The sequence below is a fragment of the Leucopleurus acutus genome, assembly GCF_964270905.1.
Source record: "Leucopleurus acutus genome assembly, chromosome: 3".
Taxonomy (NCBI): domain Eukaryota; kingdom Metazoa; phylum Chordata; class Mammalia; order Artiodactyla; family Delphinidae; genus Leucopleurus; species Leucopleurus acutus.
In genome coordinates this window covers 21,133,383-21,157,862 of record NC_139145.1, presented here as the reverse complement: position 1 = coordinate 21,157,862, position 24,480 = coordinate 21,133,383, and positions in this window count along the sequence as shown.

Below are 24,480 nucleotides of genomic sequence, written 5' to 3'. Positions count from 1 at the left end.
ATTCTATTCTTGTAATATTCTTTTTAGTTTTGATCTGAAGCTTATGTTGGCCTTATTAATATTTGAGCAATATATACTTTTCTGTTTCCTGGAAGATTTTTATGTAAGATTACCAATATTTCTTCCCTAAATATTTGGAAGAATTTACTTGGAAAGCCATTTATCCCTGGAAATCATTTTCTGTAAAGGTACTTAATTATACAAACAACTTTTGCAGTAGATATAGGTTTTTGAGATATGTTTTCTTTCTTGGGTTAGTCTTGTTAGCTTGCATTTTTAAAGAATTTGTCATTTTCGATGAATTTTCAAATTTATAAATATAAAATTATCATAATTTAAACAGCTTTATTGGGATGGAATTTACATACCATAATTTCAACACTTTAATGTATACAATTCAGTGGTTCTGAGTGTAACCACTAAAAGACTTGGGTAAGCAACACAACAATCCAATTTTAGATTTCTGTCCCCCCACAAAAAACCCATTACACATTAACAAGCTTTTTTCAATCTCCTCAACCCTCTCAGCCCTAGGCAACCACTCATCTACTTCCTGTCTCTACAGATTTGCTATTCTGGGCATTTCATATAAATGGGACCGTACAATATGTGATCTTCTGTGAGTGGCTGCTTTTACTTTACATAATGCTTTCATGGTTCATCTATGTTGTAACATGGATCAGTAGATCGTTCCTTTCTATAGCTGAATGCTATTCTATTGTATGGATATTCCACATTTTGTTTATTCATTTATCCAGTTGTCATTTGAATTATTTCCACCTTTTGTTTTTAGAAAGATGCTTCTATGAACATTCACGTACAAGCTTTTGTGCAGACATAAGTTTTTATTTGTCTTAGGTATATATTTAGTACTGGAACTGCTGGGTCATAGGGTAACTCTATGTTTAACACTTGCAGGAACTCTCAAGCTGTTTTGTAAAATGGCCGCACCATTTTACATTCCCACCAGCAATGTATGTGCGTTTCAATCTCTTCTCTTACAGCCTAGCATGTCATCTATGCTGGAAAACGTTTCACATGTAGTTGAGCAGGATGAGTATTTTACTCTTTGGTTGAGTGTTCTGTAAACATTTATTAGGTCTTGTTAATTCATAGTCTTGTCCAAGTCTTCTATATCGTTGTTGATCTTCTGCCTAACTGTTCTATCCATTATTGACTGTGGAGTACTGAAGCCTCTACCTAATGTTGTGCAATTATCTATTTCTTCCTTCAATTCTTCATGGATTTTGGTATTTTCTTCTTCGTGTATTTTGGTTTTACCTTATTCAGGGCAAATAGGGTAAAGATTTTTGTATCTTCCCTTTCTTTATCATAAAATGTCCCTTTTCATATCTAGTAACTTTTTTGTTTGTTTTAAAGTCTATTTTTTCTGGTATTAGTATAGCCACTTCAGCAATGCTTACGGTTGCTATTTGCATGATATATATTTTTTCATCCTTTTACTTTGTACACATTAGACTTTTGAATCCAAGCAGTGTCTCCTATAGAAAACATTTTTTAATACCCAGTTCGACAATATCTGCCTTTTGATTGTATTGTTTAATTCATTTACATTTAGTTTTTATTATTGATATGGTAGGATTTATTTATGTCTATCATTCTACCTTTGGTTTTCTACATGTCTCATGTTTTTGCTTTTTTGTTATTGTTCCTCCAGTTTCCTTTTATAGTAAGTAGATATTTTCTACCGTAACATGTAATTCCTTTAATGATTTTTAACCACATTGTTTGAGTAATGGCTGCACTAGGGCTTATGTAATACATCTCAGAATCTCTTCAGATTTTTACTAGGTTCATTCCAGATAGAAACAGAAACTGTACTTTTATAGAGCTGTATGCCTTCCCCTCTTTTTTGTTTTTATTACATTTATATATGTTACATACTTAACAACATATTATTATAATAATTACTTCTCACAAGCTTATTTTTTCAAAGAGCTTAGAGAAGAAAGTTGAGCAAATAAATATTTTTGAGTTTGTCGGGTTAATCTGTTTACCATTTCTGGTTCTCTTCCTTTCTTCCTGCGGATTCAGCTTATGATCTACTGTCATTTTTATTCTAACACAGCTTTGTTCTCACTGCCTTCGTTGTGCCATATCATTAAATATATGATATGTTTTTATGTTATATAGAGAACAATCCAAATATAGTCATATTGTTTAGGCACTTACTTTTAAAATTAGTTAAGAGAAGAAAGGAGAAGAAATTTGAAATTACAGTATCTTTTATAATTCCCTACACAACTGCTCTAGTCAGCATTCTTTGTTTTGTTTGTATGGCTTGAGTTACTGTCTGCTATCATTTGAAGAACTTCCACTAGTATTGCTTGTGAAGCCCGTCTGCTAACAATGAACTCACTCAGTTTCTGTTTCTGAGTTATGGTGAAGTATTGATGATAAGTTGTGGAGTGGTGGGAAAAACTAAAATGCGATGTGCTGTATGATGTATGTTTCACTGAAGTGTCTTGGTCAAATTCTAATGATTTATGATAGAAATCACATAAAGCAAGCATCACAATTCTCCAGGAATGTTCTGTAGAATGCTAATGTTAATGATGAATATGTGATCCCAAATCTTTCACTTGTATTGACCTTATCTCAATAATTCTTCTCCCAACAATGCCGTAACTAGAGTTGAGTTCTAAAGTGTACCTTCCTCTTTTCCAATAGAAATGGTCCCACAATTTCAGAAAGTTCTCAAAGGTGAAAAAGTGCACACGGCGTTTATCACGTTTGCAAATGCCAATGAAAATGCTAAGGTAACACTGTCCAAAATGCAATATTCTTCTGTGAGGGCACCCAACTTTAAACAAATACACATATTCTAAATACAGCTTAGATCTGTGACATGTTTTGGCCAATGAAGTGTGAGCAGACATGACGGCCTTCAATGAGCAGCAGAGGCCTTAAATGGGCTTGTGCACTTGGGCTCACCTCTTATGTTTCAGTGAACTCTGTGAGAAGACAGGGCCTGGGAGCTGCGGCCTCACAGTTGGGCTCCAGAGGAAGATGTGTGTTACAGACCTCAAACTGACCCAAAACACGGAGCAAAACCAGCCATCTAGAGGTCTAAAAGAGAGACACTGCAGCTAGCCAATAGGTCCAAGAAAAATCAATTCTTCTTTATGGAACTGAGTTTTGGGTCGATTTGTTCCAAAGCATTATCACAGCAAGAGCTGACTAACACAACATCCTCCAAATCATTGTTATGTAAATGGCTGCCACCATGCCTACAAGTAAGGCAATTGTGTACTCAAATTGTGAGAGTTCTTGAACTCTTGGTGCCTCTCCAACACAATGTACATGGCTGAATTTCCACAACTAAGTTCACTAATATACCACAAAGATCTCCCTAAGCTTTTATTAAATGTAATGCAAAGTTCTTTCTTTTCATTTTCTGCTTCTACATAGTTAAAATGCTTTTTATCAATGTAAAATGGCTCTTACCTTTTGGCTTCTGTCGTGAGAGTCTTGAACTCTGAAACACTGTAGGATATCACCTATAAATGGAATCTAAAACATACAACAATTGAACGAATATAGCAAAAAAGGAGAGTCACCGATATAGAGAACAAACTAATGGTTGCCAGTGTGGAGGGGGAGGAGGGGGCAATACAGGGGTGGGGAAGTGAGAGATGTAAACTACTGGTGTACGACAGGCTCAAGGATGTATTGTACAACACAGGGAATATAGCCAATATTTTGTAATAACTGTAAATGTAAAGTAACCTTTAAATAGGATATAAAATTTTTTTAAAAAAGAAATCATACTTAAAATTTGAAACAATTTAAATGTCCATCAACAGGAAAATGCACATATAAATTATTGGATTTCCCTACATGGGAATCCTACGTAGCGAGGAAAGTACATGAACTAGACAGATCTTTACGTGTCAGCATGGATGAACCTAGCAAAGATAACGCTAAATAAAGCAAGTAACAAGAGAAAACAAAATAGAATACGATATGCAGTTTAAGACTACTTAAACATGTAGCACACATAGAAAGACATCCATGCCACTGATGGAGACCAAGTTCAGAAGAGTGGTTACCCAGGGTCAGCTGGGGAGTGGCTGTGTTTGGGAAAGTGGTCACATCAGAGACTCTTCAAGAGGAATGGTAATGTTTCACTTCACACACTGGCTGGAGGACGGAGGAGTGTCTGCGATGTTATAATGTGAGCACGCTGCATGTAAAAGCCATTGCTGACCACATCTAGGGGAACTGATGCGTGGGAGCTGGTAGTGGGTGGAGGCATCCAGAAGGTGGTGGTAGAAGAGGAACGTTGTACACGTAACGCCTAAGGCCTGACCAGAGGACGACCACCGCTCTAGAAACTGGACACAAATCCAACTTCTACGGCCAATCCTAGAAGACAAACTGAGGCATATTTAAAATTTTAACACTTTATGTGCGCAAAAATAGATTCAATTCATGCACCACAAAGCGGAAGAGGTGAGGAGCACTCCAGCCACAGGAGCTGCACAGATGTTTATTTTAAAAGGGCAGAAGCAAAGCAAGGAAACGAGTGATTTGCTATGGCTTTAACGCCTAGTTGGTGGTTTGTGACTGGGTGTCCTCAGCGGTGTTCGTCACCCTGAGGCGCTGACAGGCTTCGATTTGGGTTGGTTTAAGTGGGCGGCCGCATCGCTAGAGCCACCGCAGGCTAACGGCCTCCTTGCAGGGTTAATTTACTAACACCAATTGTCTGAGTCCTTCCTCTTACTCAGTCACTTCACTTCCTACGCCTCACTTTCTCTTCTCTAAAGTGGTTATTCAGTAGTAAATTCTCTGTGGAGGTGTCAGGACAAAACAAAGTGATTATTAGGAACCACGATCATGTCCTGAATGCACGGAACACGTCACCGTTTGCCAACCACCGTGTCAAGCCAGCAGAAACGACAGAAATTAAGAGCTCTCCGCAGAAATTCACACACCCGTGCACCAGGTAAGGGACCACAGGCAGACGTTCACTCAGCCTTTCCTGTGTCCCTCACGGAGTTCACGCTCTCTCCTGGGCGGGGCGAGCACAGACACTTTGCGGGAGTTTAACTACTTTTAAAATGCGCTGATACAACTAGTCTCACTTTTGTTTGGATCAGTCAGCAAACGCTTTTTGGAAACCCCAAATTCTCCACACCTCCTACCTTTCGCGCTGCCATAGGCTCAAAGCTGCCGACACGGCTCCTCAGGCCGCGTCGTCAGGAGAGGCGGGTCTGCGTGCTGCTCCTCAGGCCGCGTCGTCAAGGGAGGCGGGTCTGCGTGCGGACGCACGGCGAGCGCGCGGAAGTCCTCGAGCCCCGCCCCCACGGGCCCGCCCGGAGGCTTAAAGCGCAGCCCCGCGGCTCGGGAGGGCGTTGATGCCCGCGCCAACACCAGACCGCGCGTGGGCTCCGGAGCGCGGCATGGAGGGCCCGGCCTAGCTGGGGCCCGTGGCCCTGTGTCTTCGGGCCGCAGCCGCCGGGCGGTGGGCGCCCGAGGGGCCTGGAGGCGAGCCGGGACCCACAGGAGGGTGTGGGCATCCTGTCTGCAGCCAGCGTCCCCGAGGCCGCGCTCAGGCCATGAACACTCGGTGAAGCTGCGCCCGGACAGCCGCGGCCGACTCCTTCTCGCGCTCTGAGGACCTGTGCGCGCTGCAGGACTCGGTGCCTCTGCCCTCCGTGCGGGCTTCCCTGAGGGAGGGCCTGCTGGACTTAACGCCTTCTGCCTCCGCGGGTAGACTGGGCGCCGCTCCTGAGCACCCTCTGCCCCTGATCTGTATCCAGAGCTTCTTCCAGCCACGGCTTGTCGAGACAGGTTTGTACTTCCCGCTTCCAGGGGCCCTCGTGTGGGCGCTGAGAAGCGGGGTTTTAAATGGTTAACGGTGGAGGGTGGGCACTAGAACCGGTGCCCAGTGCCCGGGTGTACGTGCACTAGACGGGGCGTGCGGCCTAGGACTCCTGCCAGCTCGGTGACCCCGGCCGAGTGCCTTAAGGCTTCAAGGTCTCAGTGTTCTCATCTGTAGCATGGGCTTCACAGGACCCAGCCTCTGTGGCGGTTACAAGGATGCACTGTGTTAATGCTTCTAGACTCTACAAAGTAGAACACTTAGCACAGTTTGGAGCATCGTTAATTGTTGAACAGATGTTACCTGGTCTGTTGAATGACTTTGCCTGGTACACACCAAAGCGATTAGGAAATGGATATATCCCAGCTTCATTTCCTTTCCATTCAAACAGGGCTCAGGAAAAAAAAATTTTTTTTCAATAGGTGTATCATATATAGTGGAAAGAGCACCGGTGTCAAGGCAGCTTAGGGTTTGAATTCCAGGGCTGATGCTCTCTGTGGCCTGGACAGGTTTCTTTTGCACTACAATCCCCACACTTGTAAAATGACATTAAAAATCACTCTTTCTGTGGGTTCTTAGAATTAATTAAGCAGGTTATGTGTGTAAAGTATCCTGGCACTTGAATGAGATGTCAGAACCAAGGGCTGCTGGAGACGATGCTTCTGCCCTAGGTAATCTTCCCTTCTACTGGGCAGCAAGTAAACACAAGCACAGGAGTCAGTGCTCTGGAAGAAGTGAGTTCTGCTGCTACAGAGCACAGAACCTCTTTTTTGTTTAATTTAATTTTTATTCTATATTGGAGGATAGTTGATTTACAATATTGTGTTACTTTCAGGTGTACAGTAAAGTGATTCAGTTATACATATATCCATTCCTTTTCAGATTCTTTTCCCGTACAGTTTGTTACAGGATATGGAGTAGAGGTCCCTGTGCTATGCAGTAGGTCCTTGTTGATGATTTTATATATAGTCGTGTGTATATGTTAATGCTAAACTCCTAATGTATCCCTCCCCACCATCTTTCCCCTTTGCAGAGCACAGAAACTTGGAAGGGAAAGTTCAGGGTAGGATTCTTGGAGGAACTGCCATCCTTTCTAAGGATATGTAGAAGCTCCTGGGGTGGCAGGAGAGAGCAGTGTGTGTTGAAGTTTGAGAAATGTAAGAAAATATGGCAAAACTAATGTACAGGGCTGGAACTCAGGGTTTGGGAAAGAAATGAGAGTTAATACTGAAAACTTAGTGGGGCCCAACAGAAAGGCGCCTTGTTTGTCCTGTCAGAAGTTTGGATGTTTATCCTGAAGGCTGTGGGAAACACCAAAGAACAGTGAAATGGAATTCTGGTTTAGAGACTCACTTGGACCTCCATGTGGAAGGCAGTTGATTGGGTGCAGGGTGAATTGTAATCTAAGGGTCCCACTTAAGTTATAAAAGGTGGGACCGGGTTTTGCAGATCTGAGAGAGAATGGGTGAGGCCTGGTGACCAGTTAGAAAAGGGAGGGCAGCAAGCGTGGGTGACAGTTTACAGCTGCATCTTTTTGAGAGCTACAGAGCACAGTAGAAAGGGATTGGGGGTGGCGAGAGGATCTTCCTTCATCTTCAGTGCTTTAGAGGGGCCTGGTAGACAGGTCTGGGCCCAAGGTACAGATGTGGGCTTTTGGGAGGACAGGTGTTTGAAGGCATGGTAGAGACTTAGGTTATCCACAAGAATATCCAAAGGATCATAGGTCTGAGAGTTTTTTTAAGTGGGTATATTTGAGGATGTTTATAAGCTGAGAGAAAGTAGCCAGCAGAGGAAGGGTGTAAAGATCTAGGAGAGGAAGTGATTGTTCATTTGTTTTTGAAAAGCTGAACACTTATCGTGTGCCTGGCCCTTTTCTAGGATGTGGGGTTCACACCATCTGTTATCTCTTCTGCAAGGACAGTTCAGTTCATCCCCCGGTGAACAGAAGTCAGATTATTCTTTGCATCCCATTCAGGTGTAAGAACTGTTTTGTACCTCTGAAGGGAAGCAAGCTCTATCCTTTGGTCACCTGCTGATGATAATAGCATTGGCTGAGACCTGACCATTTACAACGAAGGCACTTCTGTAGGTAATAAGTTCCAGGAGGGCCCGAACTGAGTATGTCTGTTTCAGCATTTAGCATGGTTTAGCATCTGAGAGGCCGGTACATTATTGGCATATAGTAGACTTAAAAATGAGTATTTGTGGATTGTCTGAATGAGTGGATGTGTGTGATTCATATCTTATTTGCAGGTCCTATGCCCTGCAATGGATTTTCAGTGTCAGGTTGTGACAGTATTTATGATGGGGATTGGCATTGTTCCCTATCTAATGGATAAAGATTACACATGAAAGGACTTTACAGTGACATCCCAAAAGCCTCATAGGAATTACATAACAAAAAAATAAAATTGGATTCTGTATAATTTTTAATTTGTAAGCTGGCCAGAACACTGGTATTTCAGCCAGTCCTCTGGTAGTTCCGATGACGTCCCCATGATCACCCAGGCATAATCAGAATGGCTTTAGGATTTGGGAGCCAAAATGTTCCTCAGTATTTACTGCTTTGCATAGTCCACTTAAGAAAATGGACTATTGAAAAAAAAGCTTCAGACACAATATGGCATTTTATGATTTAGCATGAAATCTGAGAAATCTAGAGGTTATCTGAAGCCTGCAATGGTAAAGTTTCCTCTGCTATTGAAGTTATTGTCTTTAAACAAAGGTTCTACATTACTAATGCTATATACATATATTTTATGATATTCAGGTTAATTTCCAATTCTAAGGAAGTAATTGGTTGCTTGGTATGAGAGATGGTGTGGCTTCCAAAGGTGAAAAGTATTATTTTGTTGTAATTTCCAGCTACCTAAGGATGGGAGAGGCCCTGGACACTGCAGTCAGTATATTTTGTGGAGCAGGTTATATTGTGGTTTATTTTTGAAGTTTTACATGTTTATTTTCTTTTTTGCGGTACGCGGGCCTCTCACTGTTGCGGCCTTTCCCTTTGAGGAGCACAGGCTCCGGACGCACAGACTCAGCGGCCATGGCTCACGGGCCTAGCCACTCCGCGGCATGTGGGATCTTCCCAGACTGGGGCACGAACCCGTGTCCCCTGCATCGACAGGCAGACTCTCAACCACTGCGCCACAGGGGAAGCCCACATGTTTATTTTCTATGCAAGTTTGTGTGCTCCTTTTTGAGTTTTGGTAGATAAGTGTTTTGTAACTTTGGAATACTTGGAGTTATATACATATATATATATATATATATATATATATATATATATATATGAAACTTATATATATATATATATATATATGAAACTTATATATATATATATATATATTTAATGTAGTAGTTAAAGCCGTGGAGAGTGTACTAGTCTACCTAGGTTCAAATTCTGGCTTTACCCTATGACTTCCCTGTGGCTTCCTCTGCTCACCTATTCAAAAGGAGGATAATAAGTCTGCTGTGGTGAGTTACATACTAAGTGCTATTTAAGCATTTGCTATAATGATCCTGTATACTCGAAGGCAAGGAACTTGCCCCTTGATCGTCTCTGTATTCCTAGTGCTTAAGAAATCCTAGTGCTTTCCTAGTGCATTGTCTTAGGATAGAGATAGCTCAGTATAGTTCTTCTCACTATAAAGTACTGTTACGTTGAAAGTCTTTGCTTGCGTACTAATAATCTATGACATATCTGCTGAGGAAAGGAAAGGAATAGTTTTAAAACTGCAATGGATAACAAAAGATTGTATGATGTAATGCCTTTATTATGTAATTATAAAACTAACAAATGATCGTGGTAGAAAATTTGAAAAACTCCTAGACAAAAGAGAGGTCAACAAAATTTGGAGTAACATTCAGAGTGTAGAGTTGTCCATGAATATTAGTGCTTTCATATTTTCCAGGACTTTAAGTAGACTCTGCTTCTTAAGAGTCTATTCATGATATTTTACTTTAATGATGTTTTCATCATGAGGACACACACACATGGAAATCTGTCAAAAAAAAAGGCATGTAAATCACTGATGTTTCAGATAGCCACATGAAATAAAGTGAGAAAGGTCAACAAGCTGAAAGAATGTGGAGTAGCATCTCCTTAATTGCTTACATAACTCTGATAATTACCTCTTTGTGGATAAAGTAATTAATGGGGAATCTAATTCAAGAAAAATGTATGAACTTCAAGCCTTCTCAAAGCCAAGTATTTCTTTCCACAAAAGGTTACTTTCCACGGCCATTCTTCCTTACAGGGAAAGAATATTGTATGGCAAAGGATCTTCCTGAAGGAGGGTGCTTCCCACACTGATTGTCATAAATGACTTCGGAATTACTGTTGCTGTATTACCAAAATCTTAAACTAGGATATTTTTGACAAATGCGGTCCTTAGTTAATTTTTAGAGCTACAAACTGTCAGATGGCTCTGAAATAACAATTATCTGGCTGTTCTTCAGGGTGATCACAATATGGTAATGACCTTGAGGTATCACTAAAAAGCAGGAAGGTGTGAGTCTTCCTTTGGTGCCAGAGTGAAATGCAAGTTGGAGTTGGAGTTGGAAAAGAGGCCCACAACCAAGTGATAGAGAAGGAAATGTGAGGTCATTGGTGAAAAACCAGGTTGAAGTTAAGGGGAAGAGGCATGAGGAAATGGTCAACTGTTACAGTATTACAAAGATCATCAAGAAGCATATCCATGAATGTAGTTTGTATTACAATCTGCTGAAAAAGAGACAAATATCCTGGCCTGGCCTTCATGGAGATTATATTTTATTGATTCTGATAATAGATTATTGTTGAAAAGGGCCTCCTATAAATTATAACCATGCAAAGGCAGCAAGATAATTTATTTTTCTTTATGTATGTGTTTCTCATTCCTACTCACTTCTCTCTTAGGGGAGGAGAAAATCACACACAAAAAATGTCAAGTCTCAGCTATTCCTTTTCAAAATAATTTTTTTTCAAATTCCAGTGGAGGCAATAGGTTAACTGTTAAGATTTGTAAGGCTCAAAAAACTAGATTTTTACAAAGTGTAGCCAAATTTCATTCAATAAATAATAGCTTTGGAAAGAATATGTGGTGATGCAAAGTTGGAAAAAGCTGGCTTTTCTTCCGTGAATGGCTTCACTGTCTTGGGAGAAGAGGCAGAGAAGAAATCAAAGTAATTAAACATGCGGTGAGTTTTCCTGATAGGGGACTCTAGTGCTTTAAAATAGACTAGATAATCCTAGGGATAATCTGAGGGTAGAACAGACCAATGCCTCATTTCCAATCTGGTACCCTGGAAGAAAACAGTGTATTTCCTTTGAGGTCTTGAGAGGTTTTTCTTCTGCTTTGTTTTGGTTTTGGTTCATTTTGTAATCAACCTTATTAAGGTATCATTTACATACAATAAAATGCAGACATTTTTAGTCAACGGTTCAGTGACTTTTAATTAATGTATACATTTGTTTAACTACCACCCCCATAAAGATAGATAACAATCCTAAAACCCTAGAAAGTTTCCTCCTAGGCTTTTGCAAAAGTATCCCCATCTCCCACCCCAAGGCAACCACGGATCTGTTTTTTATCTTTAGAGATGACTTTTGCCCAGTTTAGAATTTCATATAAGTTGAATAATACAGTGGGTGCCCTTCTGATCTGGCTTCACTTGCTCAGCATATGGTTTTTGAGATTCATTCATGTTGGGATATTTTAAACCAGGACTTTAGCCTGGGTGGCTGATGTTGTCTGAAGGCACCTATAGGTACATCTGAGTCTCTGGCATTGTCACTGTCTGTTCTTGGCTCCGTATTTTCAACTTTACTAAGAAGCACAAGGTTGAAGTAAGAAAGATCATTGTCAGTATAATGGAGGTGAAGTGGGTTCTGTTATATAATATTCTCAGCAAAAATTGACCTGCTTGGAATCATTGTGTTGATAATCGACAAGGATTCTCTTCCTCCAAAAGCCTTGATACTATAAACCTTCTAAAGGACGCTGTCCTAGGACCCTTCTTTTAGTTTTCATATTTTGGGAAACATTTCTGGAAAATTCAACTGCTCGCAACCTGAAAGAAGCAATTATTCACCTGAAGGCTAACTCTGCTAAAGTTGAGTTGTCCGACCTTTACATGCTGATAGAAGCCAAATAGCCTTGCAAAACAATGCTCTCTTATTGGATATAAGCATATAGATGGTTTAAGGTGGACGTGTGTATGCAGTAAAGTGAAAAAACAGAGAATCTTTGAGTTTCCCTTGCTGGGTTTTTTATTTTTTCATTTAAGTTTCCATAGCGTATGCTAATAGCTCAGGGAAACCTCAGGTTAGTTTTAGGTCCACTCTTTACGTAAATGTTGAAGTACTCCATACCCACCTTTTTTCTACCTTCCTTCTTTTCTTCCATCTTTCCTTTCTAACTTCTTATAATCCATTATACTTAATCCTGCATTTGCTGGGGTGGCAATTAGTGTAGGAAAATACTGTGAAATTTTGCTGTTCAGAATGCATGTTGACCAAATTCTATATTGAGAAAAGGTCTGAATTTACCCAGAGTAACCCTTTCTCAGCGTCTTTGAATAAAGGCCATAGAAACTGGGCTATATATAGTATCCTGACAGGTATGTAGAATTCATAGCAATTGCCCTCAAAGAGCTTACCTAGCGTAGATGCATATGAATGCATTTAATAATTGCTTTATTGGCAGCAGTGCCAACATACACAGTCTATTTTGTTTTATATCATTCTCATTACCTGCTCTTTACCACTGTATAATGGTAATGGTGTGGTTTCTATGGCTTGTGAATTTCACGGCCAAATAATATGTAATTTATTGCACACTTCAGTGTAGACGATGGAGACTCCATAACTTTTCATGTACTCTTTGCCCCTTTGGATGTATTACACTGAGATCAGTCAAAGTAATAAATTTATTTCAAATGTGCATGATAGGTAGACATCAATTAGGACTGATGGGCAATATTTCTTCTTCCAGCAACATAACAGTTTTTAAAGACTAAGCCATTGAACGTGGAGTCACTGAACATGGGACTCAGTTCACTGGGATCCTTCTTAGAAAATTAAAGGACAACTTGAATTGGATTTCTGTGGCTTATTCAAGTAGTAACTAATCAGCTACATCTTGGTGAACTTAATTTGTCACAATCCTTTGGTATTTTATTAACTCTCTTCCCCTTCTTCCCCCGACTCTCACAAGAACGGATCATGAGTATCTTAAAACATATTAAGTCATCTTCCATCCCTGTTAATCTAACTACAAAAGCACACTTTCCTTATCCAATGTAACTTACTGTCTTTTAGAGTGGCTGGGGTTTTAATTCTCTACAAAATTTAAACCAGCAAAGAGAAACATTTTCAAGAGCCACCACATTTTAGCGCTTTAGAAAGAAAACTTTAGAATTAAGGGCAACTATATCATTTTATAGCTAAAGCACCTGAGGCCTAAAGTAGGAAGGTAACCATCAAGGTCAGGGAAGGGGTTGAAGATCAGGTTTCAAGCTGAGGAAGAGTCTACAGGAACTCAATCTGAGCAGGTCGGAAACTGAAAGGAAACCACAAATGTTCTGGGAAGGCTGGCATCTGGCCTCAAGTGTGGGATTCAGACAGGGAGTGGGCCTGGGGGAACTGCGCTTCTGCAGTAGGCAGAGAAGTCCACCTCCCCTCCGGAAAGTGCCACTGACATCAGGGAGTTGAGGGGAAAGAGCAATGAGTTCCAGTCCACCTGAGAAAGCAGGCCAGACTGATTAACTCTGAATTTAGGCTTATTTCAGATACTTCTTGAGAAAGAACTTGGACAAGAGCAAGTCCCCCGCAGCCTCTTTTAAATCCATGCCCAGTATTTTCTGGTGGAGCTGCTTAAACCCTCCAAGTGACTCCAGTATTTTAATTTCACTCTGTATTTAATTCCGACAGTTCTCTGACTGATTATTTAATGGGCAAATAAGTAGGGTCACAAAAGAGTGTGAATGTATTTTACAGGATGAGGATGGGCGGAGTGGAGCAGTCTGGAACAGGACACCAGTAAAAAGGGATCTTGGTAAAGAAGAACGTCTATTAGAAATGGAGAGGAATTCACAAGGAAATTAGTGCCTGACACCACGCCCTTCTCTCTGCATGTTTAGAAGCTAGTTTCTAATTTTATTTTCATAGGAGATGTGCCTGTGATGAATTGTCTTTTACCTCCACACTATTTATCACATGGACATATTGTGAAGTTTGTGTGAGAGAAAGCAAGTATTAGAAATTGTTTTGCAAGGAGCTATAATCACTTCCTGGAACAATCTAGGGTAGAAGGAAAAGGAAAGGAAGGTGGAAACAAAGGAGAAAGACAGCTAATGATGCTGGAGTCTCTCGCTGGGATTTGTGGTATCTCTTTTTGAAACTAAGTACAGAAAGTCAGAACTTGACTGATTGTTTCTTGATCACAGTTTGTTTTCATTTTTGTTTTTCTCTTGCTCTCTCATCAGTTATTCCAGCCAGTGCCATGTCATTTTCAGTTTCAGTAAGCATGCCTGCCTTGTTTCCATTTGCATTATTCATGCAAACGTTGATTGAACTGATGACCGAGTTATGACGGGAAACATTAGATACACCAGTGGATACATTTCTTAATTTTAGAAAAAAATTCCCGAGTGAAGGTTAAAATAACTCCTCTTCAATTTGTCATTTTAAAAAAACTTCTCCTAACATACAATACTTCATTGCCTAACAATGCCAGATAAATGAAGAATTCCTATGTATTCATGAATGCAGGCTAGTCTGTATATCTTTTGGCAGGTATGACCGTTACCGAGGGTAATGGCCTTGTTTGCTGGCCATGTCCTGTCTCCTAGAAAGTTGTAGTTTCTGTTTTCTTTCAGTTGGTCCATTGGATATCAGAGGTGAATTTATAAAACTATACTTCCCTTTACACTTACTTTGTTTTGTTTAGTTTTGTTTTACCTGAAGTATTGTTGAATGACAATGTTGTGTTTCAGGTGTACAGCCAAGAGATTCAGATATATATATTTCTTTTTCAGATCTATTTCCTTTATACGTTATTACAAGGTATTAAATATAGTTGCCTGTGCTATACAGCAGGACCTCGTAGTTTATACTTTATACATAGTATACACTTACTTTGTGTGATCCACGCTGGTCAGACCACATAATTATTTTCACATCTGATATAATTTTTTCAGGTCCAACCTCAAATCTTTGATGAGAAGATATTTTAAAATAAGTTTAGCATGTGTGTGCTCTAAATCCAACAGTAGTTATTAGAGATATGATTTTGCACTAGGTATTCCTCTCTTTTTTGTTCTTGGCCAACCAATTGAAAATTAGTTTTTATTTTCTGGTTGGTTTGCTAGATGTTTATGACTATAATAAACGTGTTAAATTTTCTCTCATATCTTAAAGCACAATCTGAATTAGCAATGGATATTGTGCTATACATAGGGGCTGTGATATAAATATAGTTTCTAACTTCCAAAACATATAGCCTAGAAGGGAACACAGACAAATATGCAGCAATTATGACAACTGCATTTGTTTACTAAGTGAAATAGTACTGAGATGCATAAAGTGCTAGCAAGCCTTGAACAGGCAAATCAGCTTCAAAAATAGATGCGCAGTTCTTTAAAAATATTTTTAACATTTTTCTAGCTACATGTAGAATATAACTTAGCATAAAAACGGTATGGGTTTGAGGATATGGGGAGGGGGAGGGTTAAGCTGTGACAAAGTGAGAGAGTGGCATGGACATATATATACTACCAAACATAAAATAGATAGCTAGTGGGAAGCAACCGCTTAGCACAGGGAGATCAGCTTGGTGCTTTGTGACCACCTGGATGGGTGGGATAGGGAGGGTGGGAGGGAGACAAAAGAGGGAGGGGTTATGGGGATGTATGTATATGTATAGCTGATTCACTTTGTTATATAGCAGAAACTAACACACCATTGTAAAGCAAATATATTCCAATAAGGTCGTTAAAAATAAATTAAGTAAAAGAAGACTGACTCATCCAATTAAAAAAAAAATTCTCTCATCCTGGATTCAAGAGAAGGGATGAAGTAAAAGGATGAGGAAGAACAAGAAGAGGAAATGTGAGCCTGGAGAGGGTAGGAGGAAGAGCAGAAGGCAAATAAGTGTATGTGCATCCCTTGCCATCCCTGACTTTTTTTTTTTTTTTTTTTGGTGCTTCAGGAAAACCCAAAAGCCAGAGGAGAGCACAGAGGTGCTCACCACTGCATGTGAACAAAAAGGTGGAGAGAAGAGAATGGTGGTAATCTGCGCAGGCAACTGGAGGATGACCTGAGTGCATCTCGCCAGGGAACGGTCCCCGTTCCATAGAAGCCCTGAATATGCCAGGCTCTTATGTTTAGATGGGGGGCCGAAGGCATCTGTGGGGTCACCACATACATCACTCCTGGAGGTGTTGTTGACATTGTGTTCTTTGTAAAGAGTGTCCCTGGTGAGGTTCCACATCTCCCTCTGCAGGACCCAGCCTTGCCCTCCCAACCTGCCGAGGTCAGCAGGCAACATCCCCAGTTAATCACCAAGTGTGGTGAGATATCTGGAGTGGCCCTGGTGCCCCCCAGTTCAGGCGTCCTGGGGAAAGGGTGAGGAGGACAGAGGCACCGGGGCTTCTTCTCACGCAAGCAGACAGCTCACCTGGCCCAGCGCTGCTGCATCCCTGTGGGCACGCGGTAGCCCTGGCATCCGGTAGGGGACACTGCAGGATCCACACCTGGCTGGGATTTGCCCACCCCCTGGGACCTCGCAGCCTCTGTGGAGCCCCACTGAAGGGCCTGGGTCACCTCATGGCACCATTTCTCAACCTGAGGTTCTATAGATTTTCCATAGATGTGTAAAAATTGAATACAACACACACACAAAATGAAGGCAATTCAAAGCAATGCTAATTTAGGATGAGTTAAAGGGCCAGGATTCCAAGTTAATTATGACCTTAAAATTAGATAACAAATACATCTGGTTTTATTACACGCTGAAAAGCAGTGTCTTCTACAAACTTTTCATGTTGGGATACAGCAAAGCTATAGAATTTATGATTCTATGACCACAGCATCAGGATATTTTTAAATTAAAAAGCACAGGCAAGTTTGGCTGGGGTGTTAAAGAAAGAAAAATGATTATTAGGGGAAAAGGGAACATTGCGGTTCTCTGCCCACTTCCACTGTGCTGGTCTCATGATGGGCCGTGTTGCGTGTGGGCTGGAGGGACAGGGTCACTACTCCCACCTGTGTCATCAGACCTCCCACTCACAGCGCCCAGGTGGGAGGGACCCACACTTTTCACCCTGGAGCCCCAGAGCCTCCCCTTTCCTCTGCATCACTTTCACTGTTCAGGGGACCAGTCACTTGAACGCCGCCCGGCCAAATGCCCAGGTTAAATCGCCCCTGTAGGACAGGTCTCTCTGCTACCAGAACACACTTGGCAAAGAGCAGCAAAGAGGCCCCAGTGCCCTGGGGATGTGAGCCCTGGGGATGTCAGGGCCCAAAGTCACTTGCAGGGTCTGAGTAGCCCCCTGGGTCCCACACACCGACCCCAGGGAGCCCACCTCCCCACTGACTCCAGTCCCTGCCTTTGTGTGGCAGGTTCTGGTCTGACACCTGTGAGGACTGTGACCTGGAGGCCTCAGCCTGAGACTCAGAGGGGATGGAGCTTGTGCAGCGTCTGGCAGCTTAAATGAGACAGGAGGCCAAGGAAGGAGGGCCGCCTCTCTGCTCCCCCTCCGCTCCTGAGTCAGCTAGTGAGTGCCGGTTACTTCCTGTCGGAGCTGTACAAATTTAGCATCAATTTTAGATACATGTCTTACTTTTAACAGTGAAAGGCTGTTACATCAAGCAAAATTGATCTCCTCCTCGGTTTTTTTTTTAAACATTTCTATGTAAGATAACACACAAGTATAGAAAAGCACCCTCCGCAAAGGGAGGGCTCAGTGAATTACAGTGGGCGCTCCACTCTGGGGAGCAGTAGTTTTTCCCTCTGTGAAAGCCCAGATGCTTCTGAGAAGCTCCTCAGCTTCCTTACTCTGGCCCGACCTCCACAGCGGAAATCCCAAAGGGACTGGATTCTCCCAGCCCTCCAGCACCCTCCACTACTTTCTGATTGTGCTGCCACACTCATTTTGAGTTATTTGTGTGTAAATCACTGCACTTGGAATATACATGGAGTAACTGATTTCATTCTTATAACCGAATAAGTTAGCACTTATTCTTCTCCCCTTCTACAGGGGGCAGCCAGGGTGCTGGGGACATCCTGTATATTGAACTGTGTGTTGGTAGCAGATGTGTTTATATTTACAAGAAACCATAAAGCTCTACGCTTAAGATCTGTGCCCTGTACAATACACCAAGGAAACTTCAATTAGAAAGAGATGCCAAAAAAATTTCCCCACAAAACAAACTTCAGGGCCAGGTGGCTTCCTCTGGTTTCTACCAAACATTTAAGACAGAAACGATGCCCGTCTCCTACACACTCTTCCAGAGAACAGATACAGAGGGAACACACCCACACTGCTTTCATCGGACCAGGAGAATACTGATGTCGTACCCGCAGCAGGTATTACAGGACAGGAGAAATTACAGGCTGAACACTTCTGAATGTCGATGTCAAAATCCGAAAGCAAATACTAGCAGTCTAAATCGAGAGGTTTTCAGAAAGGAAGGAAACTGGGATTTCGTGGCGGTATTTCCAGTGGTTGATGTGGACAGGATCACTGGGTGTTTGGGCGCTGCCTGGGAACGTGGAGAGAAGGGACAATGCCATCGTGTTAGTGGAATGAACATTTGGTGACAGAGATTAGGAGGGCCTGGGTCATCCTCAGAGACAGTCCTGGGATGGGGTCTCTAGGCTGTGGCTATGGAGGGGTCCCTCTAGAAGGGCATGGGCCTCTCTCCTGTGCCACTGCAGGGTCTAGGGATGGATGAGGAGTTTGTAGGGGCTGGATTTTGATGAGGAAGGATGAGCAGGGAAGGTGCGCCCTCAGAGCCAGTGCAGCCACGGCCCCTCCCCAGCCAGGCCGTAGCCCAGGCTACTCCGACAATTGCTCACATCGATAGTCAGGCGACAGTGGGGCACGCCAGCTTCACCCACGAAACCACCAAGCACAGCCCAGCAGGCCACTGTCCTCATTAATCAGCACTACCTGTGCATCCAGGGCTGGTTGTTGAAGACCAAGCTAATTTGTTAGAGACGTGCCATGTGGGCAACTGGCTTGGAGAGACCAGGGCTCTGAGCCACGTGGAGACAAGCCGACCACTGGTCAGACCACCAGGAGGCTCACCCAGTGTGTGAAGACGCTGAGGGAGGAGGGACGTAGATGGGACCCCCTGATCCTTCAAGGGACCTTCCTTCAGGGATATTTAAGAGCTGTGGGGTCAGGGATCAACATGTAAGGGAGGCAGCGGGTCAGGCATGGGCCCTCCTGTTGGCTCAGACCCCTCCTGTCCTTGGAGCAACCATGGGGCAGGCAGGAGGACTGGGGAGATGGAGGGAGGGGAGCCCTGGGCTCAGGGGTCCAGAGCACCATCTAGAAGATTCAGGGGTTCAGGGATTTCTGTCCCAGGGAACCAACTACATTCCTGTCCCACATCCATCTGTCATCAGCTTTGCGACTCCGGGAAAGTCACTTACAATCGCAACATTTTCGTGCCATGTACCATAAAATATGGTTCACAGCACCTGCCATGAGTTCCCCACGGGGCTGATGTGGGGATCACAGGAGATGATGACAGATATTCTTCACAAGCTCTAAAGCATCACACCCATAACCTTCCCCACTCCCCTGCCCTGTGGCATCCAGGTCCCCTCTCTGGAGGCAGCACTACCACATTTCTTGCTTATTCTTCCAGACATTTAATATTTGAACACTTAGGTAGCACTTATGAAGTAACCATCATTTTTCATCAGGGTCTACCTGATTTGCTGTATTAAGCTTCATCATGTAATACTAATAAGTGGGCCCTATTGACATTTCCATTATCACAGAACAAGGAACTGAGGACAGAGGGTCTGCATAACTTTCCCAGGTTCATGTGGCTTCTGGTATGATTTGAATCCAGACCATCAGGCACCAGCCCCCACTCTGTCGGTCACTGTGCTGTGCTCCCTTTCTGTATTATCTCACTAAATAAAGTCATGTCCCCGTGCAGTCAGCCTGCTGGCTATTTTAAGTGCACACCACATTGCAACACCCTCTTCTCAGCCCAGCTTCGATTCACTTGACTCCCCTAGACTCCCCTAGGAGGCTGGTGAACAAAGAGAAGAGATGTGTGCCCTGGGAATGAATTGACACCTCTGCATGGTCTTCTCCCAGCAACATATCAATAGTTCTCTCAGTTTTTGTTGTGTTTTCCTGGATCATGACTCGGGTACCAAGAAGAAAAGGAAGATTATAAAGGAATCAAACACAGGATGCACAAGAATATAATCTGCGATCAAGATAATCTGCTGGCCATCCGCAGCGGTGGTTCAGGCACATCAGAATCAGCATCTGGCCAAACAACAGGGTAGGGACACAAATAGCACCCCCACTAACCACTCCATTGAAGGTACTGTGGAAATAATACCAGCAAGTAGATTCAGGAGCAATGGCTGTAGTTTGTACAGCAGAGCCTGGATCTGGCTGAGGGAGGATTGGGCAGGGAAGGTGCCCACTCAGAGCCGGTGCAGCTACTGCCCGCTCTTAGGCAGGCCTTAGTCCAAGCTGCTCAGATGATTGGTCAGTTTCTAGTCAGTGAGACCCTGGGGTCCTGTAAAGCTCATCTGTTAAGCCACCATAACAACAGCCCAGTAGACCCTGTTCCCAGCTAATGAATATTAACTGCTCATCATCCAGGTTTGATCAGTTGAAGATGATGCTAATTCTCTGTGCAACTGTCATGTGGGCAGTTGGTTTGGACTGTCCTGGGTTTTGAGTCAGTTAGGGAGTCAAGTAGACTACTGGTCATTCAGGGTGGTCACCTGACCACCAGGAAGTCTCACTGCAAATCAGCTGCTAGAATCAAGTGCTGAGGGGGAAGGGAGGGAAGATGCACACATATTTGGATACCCCGGTCCATCAGGGGGTCTGCATTTGGGGGAAGGACATTGTATTTGGGGTCAGGGATTGAAACGTAGAGCCAGGAGGTGGGTCCAGATTTGAGCCATTCTCTTGGGCCAGGCACCTCCTCCGAGTACCAGCTGTCTCCCTGCAGCATCTTTGGGGCAGGAGGATGTGGGAAAGGGAGTGAGGAGAGCTCTTGGTTTGTGTATCCAGGGCATGATCTCATGTCCATGTGTTCAGGAATCTCTATCCCTCCCCTGCCTCAGACCCATCACTCATCAGTGTTGTGACTCTGGGCAAGTTACTCAATCTGTCTCAATTTCAGTGCCCTGAACCATAAAATATGGGTCACAGCCCCTACTCTGCCCACCCCACAGTGCATCACAAGAAATAATATTCTTTCCATGAGCTCTAAAACTTCTTACTCATGTCATCAATGTGAAAAAGTAGGCTCTATCCTCCTGTTTGTAGCCTCCTAGGTGCCCTTTCTGGAGACGACCTACTTATTCTTCCAGGCATTTAATACTTGAACATTTATGTAGGTAGCACTTATGAAGTACCCATCATTTTTCTTCAGGCTTTATATTTACTAATTTTTAGCCTCAGAACATAATACGAATAAGCAGGTCCTACTAATATTTCCATATCCCTGGCCAGGGAACTGAGAAACAGAAGGGCTAAGTTACTAACCTTCCCAGGTACACGTGGCGTTCAAATAGGATTTGATTTCAGGCCATCAGGCACCAGCACCCATACTCTCCCTCATTGTGTTGTGCTGACTTTGTACTTGTCTCATGTAAATAAAGTTATTTTCCCCATGTGATCAGCCTGTTGGGTATTTTAAGTGCACGCTAAAATGCAAGGTCCATCTTCATAAGCCCTACTTTGCTTCAGGGGACTCCCCGGGCAGCTAGTAATAAGGAGCTCTGAAGTTTCACCTGTGAAAAAGTTAAGACTTTTGCCAGGAAGATGTCAACACCTCTCACTATTGTGAATGTATTTCCTAGGAACTTGTTTCAGGAATATGAAAAGAAAAAGACAAGGATTCAAACCAAGGATACATATGGGGATTGATCCTCCGTGAAGAAAATATACTGGCTGGCCCTCACCGTCATTCAACAGCTCAAAATGAACATCTAGTCCCAAAGGGTTGAGCCTCAACTATCATCCCATACAAGCCACTCCATTGAAGTCACTGTGGGAATTCCATCCTGAAACTCATCAAGAGTAATGACTATAAAAATGTTGTCATATTATCTTTGATTGAGATATAATCCATATTCCATCAATTCATATATATATATATTTTTGGCGGTACACGGGCCTCTCACTGCTGTGGCCTCTCCCGTTGCGGAGCACAGGCTCCGGACGCGCAGGCTCAGTGGCCATGGCCCATGGGCCCAGCCGCTTACGCGACATGTGGGATCTTCCCGGACCGGGGTATGAACCCGCGTCCCCTGCACCGGCAGGCGGACTCTCAACCACTGCGCCACCAGGGAAGCCCCACATTTTTTATTAACTGTGTGATTCGGCTGCTTTTAGTGTACTCAGGTTTTGCAATGAACATCTCTAATTCCAGTACATTTTCATCATCCCCAAGAGAAACCTCATACCTAGTATCAGTCATTCTCATTCTGTCCTCCCCTTTCACCCCAGCCCTGGGTCTTTCTGTCTCTATTGATTTTCCTATGCTGGACATTTCATATGAAAAGAACCACACAATGTGCGGACTTCTGTGTCTGACTTTTGCAGTAAGCAAAATGTATTCAAGGTGCATCCAGGTTGTAGCATGTATCTGTCCTTCACCCTTTTAATGGCTGAATAATATTCATTGTATGGATATAACACATTTTATTTTTCCATTCCTCAGTTGGTGAATAGTTGGGTTGTTTCCACTTTTTGACTATTATGAATAATGATACGACAATGTAACACTCATGTACAAGTTTTTGTGTGAACATATGTTTTTTATTTCTCCTGGACATATACCTGGGAGTGGAGTTCCTGGGCCATACTGTATCTCTGTGTTGAACTTTTTGAGGAAGGGCCAAACTATTTTCTTTTTCATATTTGCACCAGCAATGCTTGAAAGTGCCAATTTCCCCACATCATTGCCAACCCTTGTTTTTAAAAAAATTATATGGCACAATAGTGGGTATGAAGTGGTATCTCACTGTGGTTTCAGTTTGCATGATTTTGACTAATAATTTTGGACATGTTTTCATGTGCTTATTGGCAATTTGTGTCTCTTCTTTGGAGCAGTATCTATGCAGATTCTTTTTCTCATTCTTAAAATTTGGTTATTTGACATTTTATTGAGTTGCCAGTGTTCTTTACATATTCTGAATACTAGGCTTTATCTGATATATGACTTGCAAACATTTTCCTTCATTCTGAAGGTTGTATTATGTCTTTCTTGATGGTGTTCTTTGAAACACAAAGGATTTTAATTTTGATAAAGTCCAATTTCTTTTTCCTTTTGTTGCCTGTGCTTTTGCTATCATATTTAAGAGTTCATTGCCAAATCCAAGACTATGAAGATTTATCCCTTTTTTTCTTCAGAAATTTGTATAGTTTAGCTCTTATATTTAACTCTTTGATCCATTTTAAATTCAAAGTCTATTTTGTCTGATATTGGTATAGACACTCCTGCTCTCTTGGTTACTATTTGAGTTTTCTCACTGAGTTTGGAATTCCCTTTTCTATCCTTTAACTTTCAACCTGCTTGATTCTTTTGATCTCAAGTAAGTCTCTTGTAGACAGCATATAGTTGGGTCATATGTTTTTACCTATTCTGCCAATCTCTGTATTTTGATTGGAGAGTTTAATGCATTTACATTTAAAGTAATTGCTGACAAAAAAAAGACTTATTTCTGCTATTGTGCTGTTTCTTTTCCATCTGCCCAAAGCTTTTTGCACCTCATTTCCTGCATTCCTATCTTTCGTTGTGTGTGTTTAGCTGATTTCTTACAATAAAATATTTAAATTACTTTCTCACTTCCTTTTGGGACTATTCTATAGCTATTTTCTTTGTGTTTACCATGGGGATTACCTTTAATATCCTAAAATTAAAACACTCTAATTTGAATTTATACCAGGTTAAACTCAACAACATCCAAGTTCTTGAAGCTAAAAGAGCATCCTACTATCTCAATGCAAAAGACCTTCTCCAAGACACACTGCAGTTTCTGCCTGGCTGGGACATTGCCCCAGAGTGAGGTTAAGTTTAAGGAGTCGAAGGAGGCATACATTTCCATCCTCTGGATCACTGCTCACCAAAAAATACATAATGCCAGGCACATATGTAATTTTGAATTTTCTAATGAACACACCAGGAAAATGAAAATGGTGAAGTCAATGTAAATAATAGATTTTTAATTCAGTATCTGCAAAGTGTTAGAATGTTTACATGTGGCACGAGAAATGTGGTCATATTACGAAGGCTTGAGAGCCGCGTGGGGCAAGATAGAGGACAAACAGCATGCACTTGAAACTCTAAGAAGTGAACGCTAACAGGCAGATGGGGCCTGGAAGTCCAAAGTTGAATAACAGCCCATAACAGGGTGATTATGGTG